At 54.8% G+C, this 20,497-nt stretch overlaps 1 long non-coding RNA gene across 3 annotated transcripts; it reads right to left on the bottom strand.

Annotated features, from left to right (window-relative positions):
* Window positions 1–475: 475 nt before the first annotated feature.
* Window positions 476–17,036, bottom strand: LOC113197055 (uncharacterized). Of its 3 annotated transcripts, none has more exons than XR_013344280.1 (3): window positions 16,742–17,036; window positions 3,099–3,450; window positions 476–2,406 (listed from the first exon to the last, which is right to left on the bottom strand). It is a non-coding gene; the product is annotated as an uncharacterized LOC113197055 (long non-coding RNA). The 3 variants fall into 3 exon arrangements; XR_013344279.1 differs by having other exon boundaries at window positions 3,099–3,284; XR_013344281.1 differs by lacking the exon at window positions 16,742–17,036 and adding an exon at window positions 3,717–4,615 and having other exon boundaries at window positions 3,099–3,284.
* Window positions 17,037–20,497: the final 3,461 nt, after the last annotated feature.

The following is a 20,497-nucleotide window of genomic DNA, read 5'->3' as shown; positions in this document are numbered from 1 at the left end:
ACTGCTCCCTCCAGAGATGGTCCTTGCCCCGTGGAAATGGAAGCACCAAGCGAAGTTCTTCCAGTGTTTGCGGTAGTGAGGTGATGAGTAGCTGGAGGGGTGGTGACTTTGGCTCGTGGAAGGTGGGCTCGACTGCCAGTTTGATTCAAAAACTGGGACCTGACCTTCGATAGGGTCACCCCTGCCTCTCAATTTGATCCTGACTCTTCTGCGGTACTGAGATCACCCTTCATTCTGGGGGTGCCTGCCGGATTCCACCAGGTAGAGCTAGATCCTCCCCCCCCCTTTGCCGTGGATCTTCCTTTGCAAAGATCTGCTGAGTGCGTTGAGGGACCCTTATGCCCACTTTACAGATGAGGAACCCGAGACTCGAGGAGGTTGAAGGTCCGCATTTGAACCTGGATCTGATTCAGGGTCTCTTCTTCCCGCTAACTGGCCTCTCCTCCTTCAGGGGCTGCACAGAGGCAGAAGGGGGACAGGGTGCCGAGAGGCCTCTCTGGTCGAAGACCCATCTAGGGGACTCTCCCAAGGGAGCAGCGGCGTGTGTCCTGCGTGACCCTGGCAGCCTGGCCTGACCCTCTCGGGGGTGCGAGGCTTCTGGATGCTGGTTGCCATGGAGACGGGGGTGGGCTGCTTCAAGATGTCTATACTGAGCTTGCTGCCCAGGCTGGTCCCAGAGAGGCAGGCCCTGGGTTGGCCGATCAACCTGATCCCTTTGAGAGAAGGGCAGGAAAAGGCTAGTTTTCCTTATTTTTTCCTTTTTATTTTGAAAAGCTTCTTGCACACACAGGGGGGTGGGGACAGAGTGTGTGGTCAGGAGTCAGGAGCCCAGCTACGGCAATCGCCAGCCCTCGGCCGTGGACACCTCCTTCCCCTCCTCCCCTTCTCTCCTCCCAGACTATTTTGAAACAAATTCCTGACGTTGGTTATTTCTTTTGCAAATATTTCTGTATATGACTCCCAAGAAAAAAATTTCTTTTTACCTCCTCCACTCCTATAAACAGTAACTTTTTACTGACCTACGTCCCCAGTCCAACAGTGATTTTTTTTTTTTTTTTTTTTTTTTTGGTACTGGGGATTGAACCCAGGGGCACTTAAATCCCTGAGCAGCCACATCCCCAGCCCTTTTTTATAATTTTGAGACAGGGTCTGGCTAAGTTGCTCAGGGACTTAGCTAAGTTGCAGAGGCTGGCTTTGAACTCATGATCCTCCTGCCTCGGCCTCCCGAGCTGCTGGGATGACAGGCATGCGCCACGGCGCCCCCGCGACAGTGATGTTTTTAATATCAGCAAATATCAGATCAGGATCCCAATTTCTCTAGTTGTCTCGTCGATGTTTTCTTTATAGTTGGGTCCAATCGGGGTCCAAATGGAGCTCACAGATTTGGAGGATATTGAGAAACTACGTCTTCATGGAAACTGTCCCTATTAGATGATGTGTGTCCTTCGTCTCTCTTAATCTTTAGGTTCTTCCCCTCTCCATGTCTTCCCTTGTAATTTTTTTTGTTGAAGCAACAGGGTTTTGTGGAGCTTCTGGGGGGTCTGGATTTTGCTTGGTGCGCCCCCTGAAGGATCTTCTCTGTCCCGTGCTTCTTATAAGTTGGTAGAGCTGGAAGCTCACTTAGACCCCTGTCTGACTTCTCTCTATTTCCTAGTCTCGCTCTTTTGGATTCCATTCATTCAGGGCCCGAGCTCTGGTTAGCTTTCTCCATGACGTCAGCCCCCAGCACCACTGTGCGGTGACTACTCTTGTGGATGTCCAAGCTGTCCCTTTCGGCCAAGCCTCTTCGTGTGGTCTCCTGTGTCCTCGTGGATTTGACCCCAGGAGTCGCCAACACCTGCCTTGCTTCCCCATGACAAGATGTTGGCCGCTTCTCCACTGGCCGCTTCTCCACGGAGCCCCGAGTTCTAATGGACAGTGGTGTTTAGAGACCGTCACCCCGGGGTGACAGGGTGCTCCCTGCACACACAAGGAGCCGCTCGGTCTCACTTCTCCGTGGAGGGAGCCAGCAAACACGCGCTCCTGTCCGTAAGGATCATGAGAGCTTCCAGTTCAAGCCACAGGTCTTCACCCCGTCTCTGTGATCCCACAGGGACACGTGATCAAGTCTGGTGCCTAAAAGCAAAGCCCCCACTGTGTCTCGCATCAAGCTGGGAGCGCGTGAGGAAGCCCTGAAGTCTCCCATGGGCTTGAGCCTCGGCTCTCCCCCGAGGCTGCCCTGGGAGAAGCCCACCTCCTGGTCCCCAAGAGACCACGCAGCCCCTTCCAACATCCCGAGTGCGGATCCTCCCATCCAGCCGGTGTCCTTCCTGGCTGCACACTGGAGTCTCATGCGGAATTATAAAACCTTCCGATGCCAGTCCCTGTCCCCATAAATCACAGGACAGAATCTCCGGGCCTGGAACCCTATAATAAAAAAAATATATATATTTAAAAAAATTTTTTTAGTTGTAGATGGACATAATATCTTTATTTTATTTATTTATTTTTTATGTGGTGCTGAGGATCGAACCCAGCGTGGTGGCCACTGACCACACAGGACTACCGGGCACTTGAACTTGTTGCTAGTATCCCCCAGCCAGTGAATTTTTAAATATATTTTTAAATATCTAATTTATGCCAGTGGCTAGCAGCTACTGTCTTGGACCAGGTCGCTCTCGAAAATCACCTCCCGTGCCCCGGCTTCCTACGGTCACACAGGGAATAATGAAGGGTTATTTCACCGGGAAATTGTGGGGATTAGAGATAATGTATATAAAGTGCCTGGTGCACACGAGGCAGTCCATAAAACACTGCTTATTTTCTTTATTAACATCAGCCTGCCTGGATAAATGAGGGCTCAGAAGCACCCCACCACAGAGGCTAAAGATCCCAAGCTGTTCCAGAAAAACTCCTGGAAAACAGCCCTGAGTTGCAGAAGTCCGATTGCAGCAGGAGGCGATCGGTTACAAGGGCTCTGTTTCATTGCAGCCCTCGCCAAAAGCAGCTCAATAAATTAAGCAATCACTCCAAATAGCATGTTGCTTTAATCCCCTCCCTTGGCACCCGTTCAAGTTGTTTGGGGTTTACATCAGCCCAAGCCCTGAAAGGCCACTCACGGTGTCCTTGTGCCTCTCTCCCCCCTGATTCATCACCGGCTCTGGGAACAGCGTTGCAGCCTCCTGATTGGCAGGAGAGCGGATGCCAAGCAAAGCAGGTCTCCTTTTATCAGAACCCGAGTCTCTTCCACCCTCTGGCCTTGACACGCCGCACGGTCCCCCGGCTGAGATTTCTGGCAGGTCCATCTGCAACCGAGACAGGGACACCTCTCAGCGGCCGGCCGGGTTCTGGGCGTGGACAGCCAACGCGCCGCGCCGTGGCTTTTCCATTCCCATCCCTCTGTCTCTAGTGGTTTACAATCTCACAGCAGAATTTCGTTTCCCCTAGAAACTTGGCATCGGAGGTGTCAGCCTGGGAACATATTTGTTTGTGTAAATTAAAAAGAAGAATATGTTTTGACCATATTTAACTTCTAACCGTGCTGGAGAAATAAATACTGGCTCTCGCAGTGCTTCTTGCTGCACAGTTCTGGCTCACCTCCCCAAACCCTGTCTTTGTTTATAAAACCCCAAACTACCGAACGCTCCGAATGGCTCTTCTCCTAGGAAAGCTACAGGGTCAACCTCAGAGGCCACGACCGCCCCCAACCTCAGCCCACAGGAGAAAGTTCAACTTACCTTTTTGGGAATTTTTAGCTTCCGGCCACACGGCATCCTTGCTGGGGTAGGAAAGGGTGTCAGAAACAGGTCCCCCCACGTGACTTGTTCAGGGGCTGGAGAATGCTAGTGTGTTTTTAAAACTACACTGGGCAATAGTGTAGATTTCAAATGCACATATTTTCTGGGAGAGAAATTGCACTTCTAGGAATTTATCCTAGGTGGGTAAAGCAAAATCCTGGAGCGAGCACAAGTGTTAGCCAGTAGGGGACAGGTCACGTATGGTGGGATGCCGGACCCCGTTAGAAGGATGAGGTGGAGCTGAGTGCTGTGTGGTCTGCAGAATTTTTTGAAATGCCCTTGATCTTTTTTTTTTTTTTTTTTTTTGTATCAGGAATTAAACTCAGGGGTCCTTAACCACTAAGCCACACCCCCAGCTCTTTTTAAAATGGTTTTATTTTGAGATAAGTTCTCCCTGAGTTGCTTAAGGTCTTGCTAAGTTGCTGAGGCTGGCCTCTAACTTTTGATCCTCCTGTCTCAGCCTCCCCAGCTGCTCAGATTACAGGTATGAGCCCACCGCACCCTGCTGGATCTTCTTCACATTATGAGCAAAAGAAAAAAAAATGGCACACACCTGACCATGCTTACAAAACGCATGGAGATTGTACAAACTGCTCACAGTGGCTACTTCTCAATGAGGTTGGAATTAAGAGAAAAATTGCATATTTTTATTTATTTTCTCCGTTATTCTCTTTTGTACTATTTCCCTTAACCATAGGGCGGTGTAACTTTTAAATTTGGGGATAATTAAAAAACATAAAATGGTACCTTAAAAAAAAATCACTTCTACACTCTGAGTCGGAGCAGTGGAATTCAGTGACCCTTCTTTTTATTACACGGCTGTCAGGAGAATGGGGCGGGGGGACCGTGTCTGGCTCGTAGATGACGAAAGGGCTCCAGGGTCCACCTCCAGGGTCCACCGGGCCCAGGAGGCCATGAGGAGCGCAACAGGTGGATGAGGCCCTCCAGAGACCGGAGGAGCTTCGAGGCCTCCTCTTCTGGCCTCATCGAGTTCCGTCTGCCTCCCTCCTTCCCAGGGGAGCCGTTCACCCCTTCCCGCCAAGGCTTCCGGTGTGATGCACCCTGGGGGCACCCCAACACTTGGGGGCTCTGAATCTCTGGGTGTCGGAGTGGAGGACACTGTGAATCCTGGGGCTGAGGTCCAGGTGGGCACAGGAAGTGAGGCTCACGGGGTGGGTGGAGGCTGTCCTCCGAGGAGGATGACGGGCTCATGCCAGATCCGCTGTCACGGTGGGCTGCTGGCATCTGTCATGGCCACCTGCTCCTGTTGGGCATCCCTGGTCCCCTCTGCACCTCCTGCTGCTCGGCGGGTCTCTGTCCTCCACACTGCAGCCCTGTCACCCGCGGGGGTCTCAGAGGACACTCAGAATCCAGGACAAAATGGTGTGGCCAAATAAAACGACCGCGAGCTCTTAGGGGAGAAGGCTTAGGACAAACGGTGACTTATTTATGTTTTTTGTAAGTGCTTAGAACCCGCACATCACCCGGGGTCATCTTACTTTTGGAGATTCAAATGAAATGGCCTTAAATTTTGTCCCACATGCCATCGGGGACCCAGCAGTCCTCGGAAGCCTTCCTGGGATGAGAGGTGAGAGGTGTTTCTGTCCCCAGGCACCGAGGGCCTGAATTCCTGCATCTGCTGAATCAGGGCTGCTGGGCACCTGGGGCTGGCCTCGGGGCAGGGCTGGCTTGGTGGACCTGGAAGCCATGCCGTCACAGGGTCGTGCTTACCGCTCGGCTACGGCCACCTTGAACTTCTTAGTGTCTGAACCAGAACTCTGCATACTCCTTTCACCCTGGTGCCCCCAAACCACATACCTGGTCCTGCCTCATTCAAGGTGATTCCTGTCCCACCCACAAGTGACCCGCTGGAGGCAAAAGGAGGACCATCGCCCACCCCGGACGATGGGAACCTGAGGGTTTGGACAACATTTTCTCTACTTTTAGATATGGTGGGAACTTTCCATAATACAGTTGAAAAGACCTGGTCCCGGAAGTTCCTCAACATGTCAAACACAGGGTTGCCCTATGACCTAGCAAGTCCGCTCCCTAGCTCCATGCCCCAGAGAGATGAAGATTGTGCCCACACAAAACACACACAAATGTTCACAGTTATATTATTTATAATCACCCAACGTGGAGACAACCTTTATGTCTATCAATTGACAAATGGAGAGACAAACTCTGGTATGTCCATACAATAGAATATTATTCAGCCACAAAAAAGAATGACGTTCTGATATGTGCTACAATATGACTGAACTTTTGAGACCGTCATGCCATGAGAAGAGAGCCTGACCCAAAGGAGCACATATTATATGATTCCACTTATATAAAATGTCCAGAAAAGGCAAATCTATGGAAATGAAAGTAGATTAGTGATTGCCCAGGGTCAGGGGTGCTGGGGGATGTGGGGGATGGGGGTGGACTGCTATAGGGCACAGATTTCTTTGTGAGGAGTTGATAATGTTCTAAAATTCACTGTGATAGTGCTTGCATGATCGAGCATGCCCAAAGCCATCAAACTGTACACCTACATCGAGCATGCCCAAAGCCATCAAACTGTACACCTAAAACGTGAATGGATGTTACGGGAATTATATCTCAATAAAGCTATCAACAAGAGACACCCTGTTCCCCGATTCTCCTAATAGTCATCCTCTGGCTGTGGCCTCCAGCCCTGGGACCCTCCTTCTCCCTTGACTTCCCCTGCCTGGAGACCTTTCTGTACCTGAAAACATTTTCCTTTCTCTATTTTCATTCTCAATTCAAAGAAGGGCTTTCCACAGTAAAGTGCCTTCTGTGATATTATTCTAAACTACGACCCTTACTTTTCTCTTTAAAAATTACTGGGGGAACTGGAGTAAGTCCCCCAGGGTGTTCTAGGAGAGCAGTTGGTCACTAGTAAGTCCTAATAGGTGTGACTTCTGCTTAGAATTTCCCCCAAGGGAGCTAGAGTCAACTCAATCTCTCCAGAGACAGTGGCCATCTGCTCAGAAATGTGACTCTGAGTCACCTCACAGGTGAGGAGAGAACACGGCAGGGGCCAAGTCACGTTGGTCTTACTGAAAGGCAGGCTGTCAGTGTGGATCAGGGATGGACCAACCATGGCCTGTCGGCCACCTCCGGCCCACTCCTTGTTTTTATAAATAAAGTTTTATTGGAACACCGGGCCACAGCCATTCATTTCTGTACTCTCTGTGGCTCTGCTTGAGTTATTGTGGCAGAGTTGAGCAGTTGCGGCAGTCTGCAAAGCCTCCAATAGTTACTGGATGGCCATTTTCAGAAAATGTCACGGACACTTGAGATGGGAGATTTGGACCTGGAGCCCCAGCCTGTCCATGCCAGGTGTGAACTTGGACAAGTCTGGTCATCTCTCCAAGCCCATTCTCTTATCGGTAAGCAGGGGCCAGTGTTAGTACCTCCCATCCCTGTTAAACTAAAATGACTTCACACACGTAAGGTGCTTGGGGCATGCAAAGCACCCAATTCACGTTGATGGTGACACTTACTTCATAAGTTGTCATCTGAAGTGACGGATCTCGCCTGTGAGGACGTTTGTTATTATGATACCTATCTGAAAGGTTTTTGAGACGGTTCTTGGCTTCTTGGAATCATTGACACTTTGGACTTTTGAGAGTGTGGCTGAGTTTCAATTTCAGAGGAAAAAGGGATCCTTACCTTAAACCCTCTCATTTGACAGACAGTCCAGGAAACCGAGCCCTGACCTCCAGCTGGCTCAGAATGGAGACCTGAGGATCGTCCGCTGGGCACCCAGCCTCTTCCCCAGTAACGAGTCCCTGGGACTCTGGCCTGTGTGCCCTTAAGTACTCGTGTTGCCTTCAAGCTCCCACCAGCACCTGTGGGACAGTCACCCACTGCAAGGTGCTGGGACAGACCCCGGGCAGGGAGGACCTTAACAGACGGGAGCCTCGGCACGCCCAGGGCTGTCCAGGAGCCAGCGGGGGTGGCCAGAACTGAGACGGCAACGGCCACCTGCTTTCCCAGAAGGCGTCGATGAAGGAGGGTGGTTTGGGAGTAGCCTCCACTTCACGGCTCTGGCTCACAGCTCTTAACTGAGCACCTAATACATGCTAGGACCCAGAGACAGAGCCATGAGGGAGACGCGGGCCCCACCCTCCGCGGCCACGCGGCCTGCCTTCTCTTAGGAGCCAATGGGCAGCACAGTCTGTAACGGCCTTCAGTTCTCCTGGGGATTCCAACTGTCCTGCAGACGCTGTGGACGGACCCCGCTGGGTGACATACCGACAGCTTGACAAACAGGCTTGGCAACCTCCCTGGTGTCCCCAGCCTCTGTGGTGACCACAGTTCATTTTATAATCATAGTTCACCTTGATTATCAGGGGACAGCTAAGACCCAGCACGAGCGTCACTGCTTCTCGGTTCTTTATAGAGATGTGGGTTCATTCCCTCCTCACTGCGCCCCTCTGGGTGCCCCATTATTCTAGACAGAGAAACCGAGGCACAGAGACATGTCCCTCACCAGAGGCCACACAGCCGGTCAGCAGCCACGCTCAGATTCAGACACGGGACAGCTGGCTCCCGGGGGCTACATTCTTGACCGGCCCTGCGTCCCGGGAGCTGACACCTTACCGAGGTGCACACGTGCCTGACACGGAGTGGCGTCTTCTCCGTGACGGGGGACTGTCCATTACTTGGCCTGCTCTCGTGCCACCTCCCCTGGTTTCAGGGAGAGCCCTGAGAGGGCAGGGGCTATGTCACACCCCTGCCCCACCTCTAGCACCTGGCCCAGTGCCCCCTGCCTCACCTCCAGCACCTGGCCCAGAGCCCCCTACCCCACCTCCAGCACCTGGCCCAGACCCCCTGCCCCACCTCCAGCACCTGGCCCAGACCCCCTGCCCCACCTCCAGCACCTGGCCCAGTGCCCGCACACAGCAGCAGGCCTTTAACAGATCTGCCCCGGGCAGGAGGCAGCAGCCAAGGATCCGACTCGTCCCCGCGTTTCAAGCCTGCCTGGCCTAAAGACAGGTTTGGGGGAGTCCCCACCGGCTCAAGGGACCACCTGCCTGGTCTGGCTTTTCTCAGCTGGGGTCCTCTCCCGATGTGGGCAGAAAGGCAGCGAGGGGGCTCGACGGCCCAGCCCCCACCCTGAGGCTGCAAGGCAGGGGCAGGGGGTGTGTGCCAGCAGCTGGGCCAGCAGCTGTCCATGGGCCTCTGTACCGGCCCCAGCTGGCCAGCTGGGCCCCTCTGCCACCCCCCACCCCATGACGCAGCAGAAAGTGAAACCGCAGTGGCCTGCTGGCTGGGACTCAGTGTCCCCCGGCTGCTTCCCCGCAAAACCAGGGTCCTGGGGGGTTGGTGGCCCTGCCCTGCCTGGCCTGCTGGACCAGCGTCCCTGTGGCCTAGGGTGCCGTGGCACCCCCACCCACCGCAAGGCCCCCTGCTTCTGTGAGTGTCTCCTTAACGGGTGGTCCCCCGCGGGCCTGCCCGAGGCCTCCTCTCCTCACTTCCCCCTGAGGGAACCTGGGTGCAGAGAGGTGCCCGGCCAGGAAGGAGGGTGCTGGGTCACGTGACCCCAGGATGGCCACAAACCAGAGCTATGGGTGGGCCCCTAGTGCTGGTGAGCAGGGACGGGAGGGTCCACCCCACAGCGGGGGCCTCCTCCTCCCCCTCCCCTCCCCCTCCCCTCCCCTTCCCCCACCAGCTACAAGGTGCAGGGAATCCCCAGGAGAGAGAACAAGTCCTTAAAAAGTGGATGCGAGACTCCACAAACTCCCATCTGGACTTCTGCCCCACCTGTATTATATTTGCTTCTTATTTGTCTTTGGAGAAACCCACTCTTTTTTTGTTTACATAAATTGATGTGAAAAAAGTCCTATGCTCCTACCCTAACTGGAAACCTAGCTGATTGCCACAAATAGAAATTAGCTGCACAAAGAGATGCCTATTAGAATAACATCTCTAGGGGCTGAGGCTGTAGCTCGTTGGCACGGTGCTGGCTCACCCTGTGTGAGACACGGGGTTCCATCCTTAGCACCGCCTAAAAATAAGCAAATAAAATAAAGGCCTGCTGACCACCTATAACTACAAAAAATAAAAAATAACACCTTGACCCAGTTACCACTCAAAATCAGTAGGTATGCTCAAGAGACCTGAGAAACTTGTGAACCAACCTGTGGGTTTCATGCATGAAGAACGAGAGGCCCAGAGAGGTTGAGTCACTTCCCTGGGGTGACACAGTAAGACAATCACAGAGCTTGGGCTGGAATGCAGGTGTGGCTGCTTCCATAAACCCGTGCTCACTGCTAGGCTGTCTCCTCCTCCCGTCTGAGTCGACTCCGTGTGTTCGTGAACGTTAATATTCATCCCATCCAGGTTTTATGCATTAACTTCCCCATTTTCAAAATTTCCAAACCTTCAGAGCTTGTGTGTCACTTGAGCTCATGACAACACTGGCTGCGTCCAAAAACTTTTTGAGGATAGAGCAGAGGTGTGCCTCGCCCCCAACATGGCGGATGGGGAAACTGAGGCAGCGAGTGGCAAAGTGCCCTGTCTTAGGGAGTTGGCAGGAGGGCAGGACTGCCAGGGGCCCCCTGCCAAGGTGAAGCTCCCAGAGGCCCAGCTGGAAGACCAGCCTCGTCAAACAGGTAGCGCTTGTTTTTATTTCTCCCCTGCACCCCCCCACCCCCTCCCCCCACTCCCTGCAGAGGAGGACTCCAGCCACGGCACCTTTTTTCCCAGGCCCCATCTCAGGCTGTGCCCCTGGAGGGCAAAAAAGCGTGTTTAGCAACCAGTGTGTGTGCGGATGGCGGATGGCGTCCTTTTGTGTCTCCTGGTACCAGTCTGAGCCCAGCGAGGGGAGAGCTCCCAGGGAGCCCGAGGAGCCGTGGCAGAGTCTGGGGAAGACCTCTGTGTCTTTGAGCTGCTGGAGGAACTCAGATCGGCACATCTTCCAGGCCCAGGGACCCCCGAGGAATACTGCAAGAGCAATAAGGATTTTTAGGGGCATTATGATAGTGGAATGGAAACACATCTGCCCCCAAAAGTCCCTCATTTTCCCTGCGGTAACCAACCAGCCGGCAGGAAACGCTGGTTCTTAGAGCACCCGGAGCCAAGACTAAAAAGGAGAAAACGGACAAGGTTAGAGGGAGCTTCTACAGTGGGCGCCCGCTTCCGGGGAGTGCGGGGGAAGGAAGCATGTCGGGGTGGCAATCGTGGGCTACCCGAGACTCCACGACGCAGCTTCCGTTCAGAGGCGCCCCTTTCCATGTCCTGAGGACCCCACAGCAGGTTCTGGAAACGGTCACACGGATTATTCCTTAAAGTTGGGCCACCTGCAAGGTTGCGCCCAGATGCCAAACGATCATTCCAGCCCCTCCCTGATGATCCACGCCAACAACCACATCCATCAAGATGCCCCCTCTGCACCGTGGGAAGGCGCTCCGCTTGGGGACCCAGGGGAAACTATCTGGAAGGTGAGCAGCTAGTTCCGAGGCCAGACGGCTCGGGTAGGGAAGCCTGATGGTTATCGCTGAGAGGGCAAAGTCACTGCCAAGGTCGCGGTGCTCCTCTTGTGCTGGCCACTAAGTTCTGAGGATTTAGGGATTTGGGGGACAAATGATCTCAGAGGTCTTTGCAGAGAAGTGTCCCTGTGGCCAGCCAGCGCCCAAGGGCCCTGAAAGGGTTAACCCCTCCCAGCAGCTGACACCCGAGAGGAGGAGGCTGTTGGCTGGCCTGGCAGCTGGCATATCACCCTGGGCCATCTCGGAGAAGAGAGGGGCTCAAACAGCCTCTGTCAGTTCTGTGAATGGACGTGGCCTTATCGCCGTCAGGAGGAAAACGGGGTGAAAAGCCATCCCAGCACATTCCCGGGGTGCTCGCTGGCTCCCTGGCACCCGCCGCGTGGCCCTGAAGCTCTGGCACAGTCTCCAGGCATCTGGGCCAGGCCTGAGAGGGAGTGATCCTATCCCTGCCATGTGACGGCAGGCAACCCGGCCCACATCTCCCCTTTCAGGCAGCACCTAAAATATTCTCTGGGTGAACCTGAGACTAAATATGGCATGTCCCACAAGCGCCCGGTGGGGACCTTTTAATGCCATCTTAAGATACAGTCAGGAACCCACGAGGCCTTTCGGTGGCCTGGAGTCCAGTTACCGGGGCCAAATGGGAGTCCCAGGGCTTTGGCTGACTCAGGGCTGAGCCCAACTTCCCGGAGCGGGCATGTTCAATGCCAAGGCACGGTGGGCTGCAAACCTTTTCCCTGTAGATTTTGGCCCAGCAGGCCCACCCCCAGGTGGCTCAGATGTGAGCCCCCTTCTCTGTCCATCTGGCCCTCCTTCCGGGTCCTCCCAGGGCCTTCTCAGCACTTCCAGGCTCAAGTCCTGCCCCTGCTGGCCTGGATCTGCCTGCCAGTCTGATGACAGGAGTCGGCCCAGCTCCCAGGGTGGGTGGGTGGCTCCTGGGGCTGAGGAAAGCCAGCAGACAACTGCACGGCCACTTAGATGTGCTCCAGGGGGCTGCACCACACTGCCCACCCCAGAGAGAAGGGTCGCAGCCCTAGACAGAGGCTGCCAAGGCCCAGTCCGAAGGGGAAGCCCTGTGTGCTCAGAGTGGATCTGCTCCCGGCCTGTGGGGCCACCCCATCTGTTTCTGAGCATTTGGAAATCCGCAATGAGCAAAGTGGGGTTCTGCACGCTGACCGCCAGATCACCAGGTCACTGCCCTGGGGCGCCAAGCAGCCCACCTCATGGCTGAACCGGAGGCCATCTTGGTCCTAGGAGGAGGGAGCTTTAGGCACCTGTCTGGGATGTGTGTGGGCTCTTGGGCTCTAGCAATGGCGACAAGGCCGTGTCTGGGCCTGGGCTGGCAGCAGTCCAGACTGTCTTGGGCACAGATGCCAACAGGCCCTAGCACTGAGCTCGTGTAGGAGTCTAGCATCGAGCCCAGCTCGCTGCATGCATCTGAGGAAACTTCCACAGCCCGCTGAGCTGCTGACCAGGCTCGCACTGGCCACTCACTCTTGTCCCTGCCGAGGCCAAGTCCAGAAAAGCCTAAACAGGCCATGGCTCCCGTCTCCCAGAGCATTTTAAAAAATGGCCTTCGGTGACACCTTGGCATCTTCCAGGGAGTCCCTCATGCAGTGGTGCACCCAGTCGGGGCCACTCGCCGAGGGCCACAGTTTACTTTGTGGTTCCAAAAACTCAAGATGTTTTACATAAGAAAGAGGATATAAAATCAGAACCTTTGTTTTCAAACGTTCTAAGTGTTTGTCTGCATCCCATCTCTGGGGATATTGAGAAGGCGGCATCTGAACACCGACTGCTTTGGAAAGAGACCCTGAGCGGGGGAGGGGGGCTGGGTCTGGCAGGGGGGTGAGAGAGGGACCCCAAAGTCAACTCCCTGGAAGCTCCACTCTCTCCCTGGAAAGGCCTGAAGCTTACAGTTGTTTACATCATGCCGTGGGCATCCGTGTTGTTGCTTGTAATTTATTTTCACCTCATTCCAAATCGAACAAGCAAAAAGAATTTTATATTTTCCTGTGTTTGGTGGGCAAGACAGAAAATTCCAGCATAAAGGGACTCTGGTCACCCATGTTTTGTTTGGGCATACACACATTTTCTGGCAAGTGACTCCAAGTACAGAGTTTGTCTTAACTTTTCACTAAACTAATTTTTATCCCCAGGCCTAAAATAACTGTATTTTAAGCCACAGTCCAAATTAAGGGAGGGTGATCTACCCACCACGGAAGCTGTAAGTTGATCAGCTTCAGAATTTCTTGTTCTGAATGTTAGAGTTGGTTTGTGCCATCAATGCATGCTTTATTTTGAAGGAAGTATCATTTTTTTTTATTACAGCCTAGTCTCTATTTTACCCCCAACCATATTTTTTTCTCCTTCTATCAAAATATTTTTCCTGTATGCCTTGTGTATTGCTAAGAACTAAATTCAAAGTTGCTATTTTTGTTCTCTATCTCAGCACTTCTTTGGGGGTGGGGAAATAGCAACTACTTAATGAAATTTCCCACACACAGAGGCAAAAGGAGAAAAGTTCAAATGTGTTTAGCGTATTCAACAGTTGCATGTTGGATATTTTTAAAATTATTATTACTGGGGGAGGGTGGCAGTAAAAATATAAAAATCAGGGAGGGTCCTTTGCTGAATTAATGAAGAACCCTCCCTTCAAAATACTAATTTATGATCTCTTCTCTATACTCCTTTTCCTGTTTGAAAACTCAGGGAGGGGGGGAAGTTTGCTAAGTGTATTCATAATTACATGCACGGTTTCAGAGGGCTGGATTTAGGCAATGCCTGTGCTTTGGGAACGCTCACCATTAAAGCAGAAATCGTTTCACATTTAGCACTAAATTCCGTCTGATTTTCCACACTTAACAATTCAGTAATTTTAACATTCGGCTTCATCGCCTCAATTATAGCTCAGTATCTTGGCGCAACGTTCAGTGTTCCGGCCTCGTTAATTCACGTAAAACACCCTATTTGTAGACGTATCATTAAAGGCTAATTTGGTGAGATATCCTTATTTAGCAAAGCAAATAGGATTTGACAGTCAGCTCGGGGTGGCGATTCAGCAAAGCACAAACACAATTCACAATGTGACCATTTCCCATGGACGAGCCACGCTGGAATTGTGGACTCCTGAGAATTGTGCTGTTTCATCGTGTCCCATAATAAAGAGAAAGAACTCTGCAAGTGAAGAACTTTCTGCTAGGGCAGCACAAACCTCCCCTGTGTGTCCATGTGCCACGTCTGTCTATCAAATCACCACATCTTCCACCCTGGGACTCTGCTGTTCAAAAGTTGTTCAGGGACAGCTCCATTTTCTATTCCCTGCTGTGAGCCCTTCCTTAAAAATAATTTAGGCTTCAGGGATGCCTATATAGGTTGCAACTGGAGATCAGATTCAGTGAGAAGCACTACAACTTCATAATGTTCAAGTCCTGGGGTGGAGGGGGGGGGCATTTGTACTCCCCACTAGCCTTGCCTTAGAGATGCCCCCTGAACACACGATGCACACTTTATCAAACGCCTTCCACAAAGAGTCAGCAAAGAATTGCCAGAAAACTGCGATTCCAGGTGGAAGCCAGAAGCAGCCTGCTCCCTTGAAATCTAATGTCATCGCGATTTATGAGCTCATGGTATTTTATGGGGGGGGGGGGTTGGTTCAGACACTTGAATACAGCCAGCCCACGTGTCGCTCATCCCCCGCGGGTCCTGTCCACTACAACATCTCAGCAAGCCACGGTGCGGGTGGGTTGAGGGGGAGACCTTGTGCTCTCCACCTTCTGGTATCTCTTTGGCCTCCCGGGGAAGGAGAGGCCCTGGAAATCACAGCGGGGCTCAGCAAACCCAGAAGACACTTGCAGATCAGCACGCCCCCTGCCCACCGGCCTTTGACTTTTGGGAGAGTGACGAGCCTCCTGCTCTCCAGCCGCTCCACGCGCGCAGCCCCCGGGGCCTGAACCGCTCGCTGCAGAGCATGACCCCAAAAGCGGGACTTTGTGGGCCAGTTGGATAAAACATAAACACATCTCGCCCTCAAAACCCCGATTCTGGGCCCACCGCCTCGGAACCTTCCTCCCGAAGTGAGTCCCCTTCACAGCTCACCCCGCGGGGCAGGCTGCCCGACAGGCAGGATTTGGGAGAATCCTGGATAATTAAAGGAATCCTGGCTGGCTGCCCCCTCAGGAAAACCAGGGAGTCGCTGTGGGAGGGAGGGGCGCATTTGTCCACTCCAGGGAGTGTCCTCTACCTCCGGGGGACAGCCAAACACTCAGGCCTGAAAGCGTCCCCCAAATACCAGGGGCTCCCCCAAAGTCCCTTAGCAACGCATAAATCCAGTGTCTGAGGTGCTGCTTAAGCCCCACCCCCCCACCCCCAGCTAAATAAAGTTTAGATATTTATGCCCTTAATTGTCACTCATTAAAGTCAAATTTGCTGCTCGTCCAGATGGGGAGAAATGATTTCCACCTTAATAGCTCAATTAGCCTTCAGGTTCCGGAAAGGCCACCCTCCCGAGCACACCTTTTCCCCCCTACTTAACCCCCCTCCCTTTTTCACAACTTCTCCTAAAAATAAATTATAAATATGGATGTGTCCTCAGAGGATCCGAGCGGCACATTCCAACGCTCCCCTCGGTGGGGACTGGAAGCAGGAGAAACCAGAAACGCCACCCCCCTCCCAAATCAAAATGCCTTTCCTTTTTCTTTTCTTCTTTTTCCCCTCTAACTTTTTTCTTTTAAATTCTAACTTGGCGTCGTCTCGGGCCCAGACACCCCGATCGGCACCCCGGAACCGAGTTCTTCTTTATTTCACTCCTGTCCAGAGAGGCTGAGGCCAACGTGCTATGGCCGCCTGCTCCCAGAGGGAGGGGGCGCCTAACTTTATTCTTTGGGGGGGGGGTGAGATGGTAACTCTCTGGGGACTGTCCTCCCGGCATTCCGGAGTCCCCGGGGCCGGTCCCCCGAGGCGCGCGCGGCCCCCGCCGCCCGTGCCAGTCCGGCCCCGGGCGCACGTGGAGTGGGGCGCGGCGGGCGGGCGGGCGGCCTGCTCTCGGCACCGCATTGATATCGGGGTCACGCAGCGAGTCAGTTTCCCGAACGGGCTTTCCGGGGTGGGGGCGGGGTGCTGGCTTTCTACCGCCTGGCTCATTTCCCAGCCCCGGCATTATTAGGGGGGTGGGGGGCTGCCTCGCCCCCGGCCCACCTCCTGGCCTAACACGCCCCTCTGGGGACAGGGCTGGGGTGGGGGAGCCCGGCCCCGCCGCCGGGGGTGGTGGCAGCGACCGCGATCGCAGCCCAGACCAGCGTCTCGCACCGGGTCCCAGGAGAGCCGCGCGCTACCCCCGCCGCCACCTTCCTGCTCGGGTTCCCACCTCCCCCCACCCCCAGGCGTCCACCCCGCACCCTGCCGCGACCCGTGCCGGGGCTCGGGGAAGGGTGCCACGCGGGAGAAACCGGGAAGACTCACCGCCGCCGCCTCCTCCCGGGTGCGGGGAGCCCCCGGGGCTGCGCCTGCCAGGGCTCGGGGCAGGCGTGCGCGGGGCGGGGTGCGCCCCGCGGGCCCCGCAGCCTCCGCCGCGATCGGAGCCCAGCCTCGTTTCCCTCGCCGCGGCGGGGTCGGGGGCACTTCCAGGGAAAAGCCGCCCCTCCCCAGACAAGATCCAAGTGATGGGCAGGGGGCGCAGAGAATCCTTTTCTGCAGGGAGCGCCGAGCCGACGGGGCTGCACCGGGCCTCCGCGGTCCGCGGCCGCCACAAAGCCGCGCCCCCGCCCCGCCGGCCCCCGCCCCTGCTCCCCGCCCCCCCAGCGCCCTATGGTCGGCCCGGGGCGGGGGCTGGGCCGGCCGGGTTGGCCGCGCTGGGGAGGCGGCGGCGGCGGCCCTGGCGGCGGGGCGGCTCCTCCCCGGCCCGGAGAGGGCGAGAGCCTGGAAGCCAGCGCCGCCCGGGGGGCGGGGGAGGTGGGGGCGGGGACGGGGGGCCTTCCTAGAAACCCTCGCCAAATATAGTCTGCGGATAGGGGCATTCCTAGAAATGCGGCGGCGACGTCAGCCTCGACCCGTGGGGGCAGAGCCTGGGGTTCTCCAAATTGGGGGGACCGAGGAAAAGGGAGACTCCCCACTTCCAATGCCCCCATGGCTGGGACAGGGAGCCGAGGCTAGGCTTTCCTCCTGGGGGGCGGGGGGCAAGATTCCTCCCAACGCACTGGAGGGATCCCTGAGCGGGGGTCCGCGGGGGTGCCCGAAAGGGGGACGCATCCACTTAAGATTCAGACCCGCCCCCGGGTCTGCCCCCTTCTTTCGGGAACACCCACTGACGGTACCAGCAGGCGCTTTTAGCCCTTCCCCCAATTGCAGCACCCCCAACCCCCAGGTACAAACAGAGGCAGGAGCAGCATCCAGCCAGGCGGGCCCCCACCTCTTCCACCCACTCCTCGGCATCCCCTAACCTCCCGGGATTCTGCAGCCCTCTGGAAACCCCAGGTCCGAAATCGCAGAACTCCCCCAAATTCCAAACCACCTTAAGACCAGAAAATAAAGTTGTGTTTCCTTCTCCCCAATCCAGTGTCACTTTGTTAGTGCTTCCACAGCCCCTGGCTTTGAGGGGTGTGCTGGGAATGGGTCGGGGGTGGGGCCTGAAGGTCCACTTCCCACCTGGCAGAGATCTGACCTCTAGCGCTTACAGCCCCACGCCCAGAAGGTACGTTTGGCTTCGGCAGCGAGGGGAATGCCACTCCAGCTCAGCCCCCGCCTGAAATCAGCCCCACCCACACCCCTTCCCAGGGATCCCCAGATCCATTGCAGAAGCCGCTGCTTATCCAAAGAGGATCCAAATAACTGAGACATGACTTGTCCCTTTCCACCGCCCAGCCTCTCTGCGCGAAAACGTGACTGGACTGAGCCTCCCAGGATCATAAAAAATGTATTTGCTGTCCTCTGTTGGCCAACGGGTGTCACACTCAGAAAACACATCACCCAACCCAGCTGGTGTTCTAAGGATTGTGGGGGAGGTTCCAGAGGCCCCCTCCAGAGGGAGTGAGCCAGACCGCCCCTCCTCTCCCTCTGCCAGGCTACACCCCTGCCTGTTCTGCTACTTTGGGGTTCCTGTCGTGGTAGTCCCTGCACAGGACTTTGATTCACAGGCCCTGTGGCTCTTGTCCCCTACCCCCCAGGAGCTGTTCATCCCATAGCAACCTGGAGAAGGAATCTGGCAAAAGAGGGATAAGGTCAGACCCCTCTAAGGCAAAGGGCAGATCACCGATAACCACCCCCATCTCCTCCTGAAGACCTACTATGTGCCACACATATCAACTGTGCTGAGAAGACCAAGCCTTAGAGAACCAGTTGTTCATTGGACAATTTGTCCTCTCTGCTAGGCACGGCTGATCCTGGGACCACGGTGAAAGCAAGACACGACCCTGACACAGGAATCTGTCATCTAGGGGAGAGACCTGAGTCAACAGTATTTGTCATGTGGTCCAGGGCACTCACTCTGGAGCCTGCTTGTCTGGGGTCAGGGCACCATGAGAAATCGGGGCTGGGCGGGGACATCCCCACTGTGGGCAGTCTTCATGGTCGCTGCAGCAGCCTCACTAACCCCTCTTGGGGGGTCTGTTGCTATGTCCCCTCTGCTGCCTCTCCCCTTGGGAGACCCTGGGCACTTGGTTTCCTTATTGATAGTAGAAGTACGAGGCCTGCTTTAGAGGACTCAGGGGGATGGAATGAGATGACGCCCTGGAGGAGTCATTGGTGACAATGGTTGCTCATATTGGGCTCAGTACCTGGAAAACAGGAACCAAGCAAAGGAAAATACTGGGCCAGTGGGGGGTGGAGTCCAGGCAACAGGTACGGCAAGTGCAGAGGCCCCTTGGGCAGCTGAAGTAGCTCCTTCTTGCTGTGGTCATGCTAGGTCAGGGTCCTGCATGGTGCTGGCCTCCTGGCACTCCCACATCTGTACGCTGAGCCACAGGATTCTGGAATTTCATCATCCCCAGTCCAGCCCAGACCCTGGGGTTGGTTGGATGCTGCCGGAGGGAAAATCAGATTGCAGTCCACGCAGGGCCCTGTGGGTCGCACCTGGCTGAAGGCTGACCCTGGCCAGGCCTGCCTTGGTGGCCCATGACTCAGGCTGACGACTGGCCTGCAATTGTTAGGCGCTGGAAGTACCAGAGACTCCTCAAAACAAAAGCTCTTTGGCTTGAAGCCCCAGAGGCCCATGCTGCCTTCTCCCAGAAAGAAGCCCCACTTGTACCCAGGTTCCTGGCCAGAGGGTGATGTTAAGGTCCCAGCCAGAACGGTGGAGAAGCCACACCGGGGAGCAGGAGTCCTGGAGAACTTGGCCTGAGCCTCGGGAAAGCCCTGGACTCGGGCTCTTGGCCTGTAGAAAGACTCATGCCACCTCTCTGTGGCTTGGGGGAGGGGTCAGGAAAGAGCCCAGTTTTCCAAGATTCCCATAACATAAAAGCAAATTTAAAAACTTCCAAAGCAAGCATACAAAAATCACATTCACATTGAACAAATGTAAACCTGTAAAAAACAGGCAGAGAGTGGTTTGCAATGCAGGTACGTGAGATGCAGGAGGGACAAGATGCATAGAAAACGGACCCTTTTGCACCTCCGTTGGGATCTTGGGACAGAGTTTGAGGAGGCTTGATGGCCCCCTGCCTCCCTTGACCCCTTCAGGAGGCTGTGACCATCTTGTGATCTCCTTGAGAGATAATGTGAAGAATCTAATCTAAAAAATCCTTCTGAACACAAGGTCTTAGGCAAGTGGCTTTCACTTGACGAGGTCTGAAGTGCTCTGAGAGCCAGGGGTGCCCTGCCCTGCCCCAGCCTCGGGCCCTCTGCAGGAGCAATGGAGGGCCTTCCACTGTGCCTTGCCCACCTGCTCCATGATGTTTGTGTCCCCCACCCCCACCCCCCGCCACTACACACAAGGGCGGCAGAAATCCAGGTCAAGGGCAGCAAAGGAAAAAGACTCTGTGTCTCGGGTCCTCAGAGTCTGTGATGACAGGTGGGCAGAGACTTTCAGTCTTGCAATTCTTTGTGAGGTTAAAAAAAAAAAAAAAAAAAAAAGATCAGAGCAGAGCAGGTCAGGCGCAGTGGCACAGGCCTGTAATCCCTGCAAGGTGGGAGGCAGAGGCAGGAGGATCACAAGTTCAAAGTCAGCCTCAGCACCTGAGGAGGCCCTAGGTAACTTGCAAGACCCTGTCTCCAAGTAAAAATAAA

Source organism: Urocitellus parryii, chromosome 9 (genome assembly GCF_045843805.1).
Source record: "Urocitellus parryii isolate mUroPar1 chromosome 9, mUroPar1.hap1, whole genome shotgun sequence".
NCBI classification, from domain to species: Eukaryota; Metazoa; Chordata; class Mammalia; order Rodentia; family Sciuridae; genus Urocitellus; species Urocitellus parryii.
Note: the sequence above shows the minus strand (reverse complement) of the source record. Positions and strands in the feature narration are given on the sequence as shown.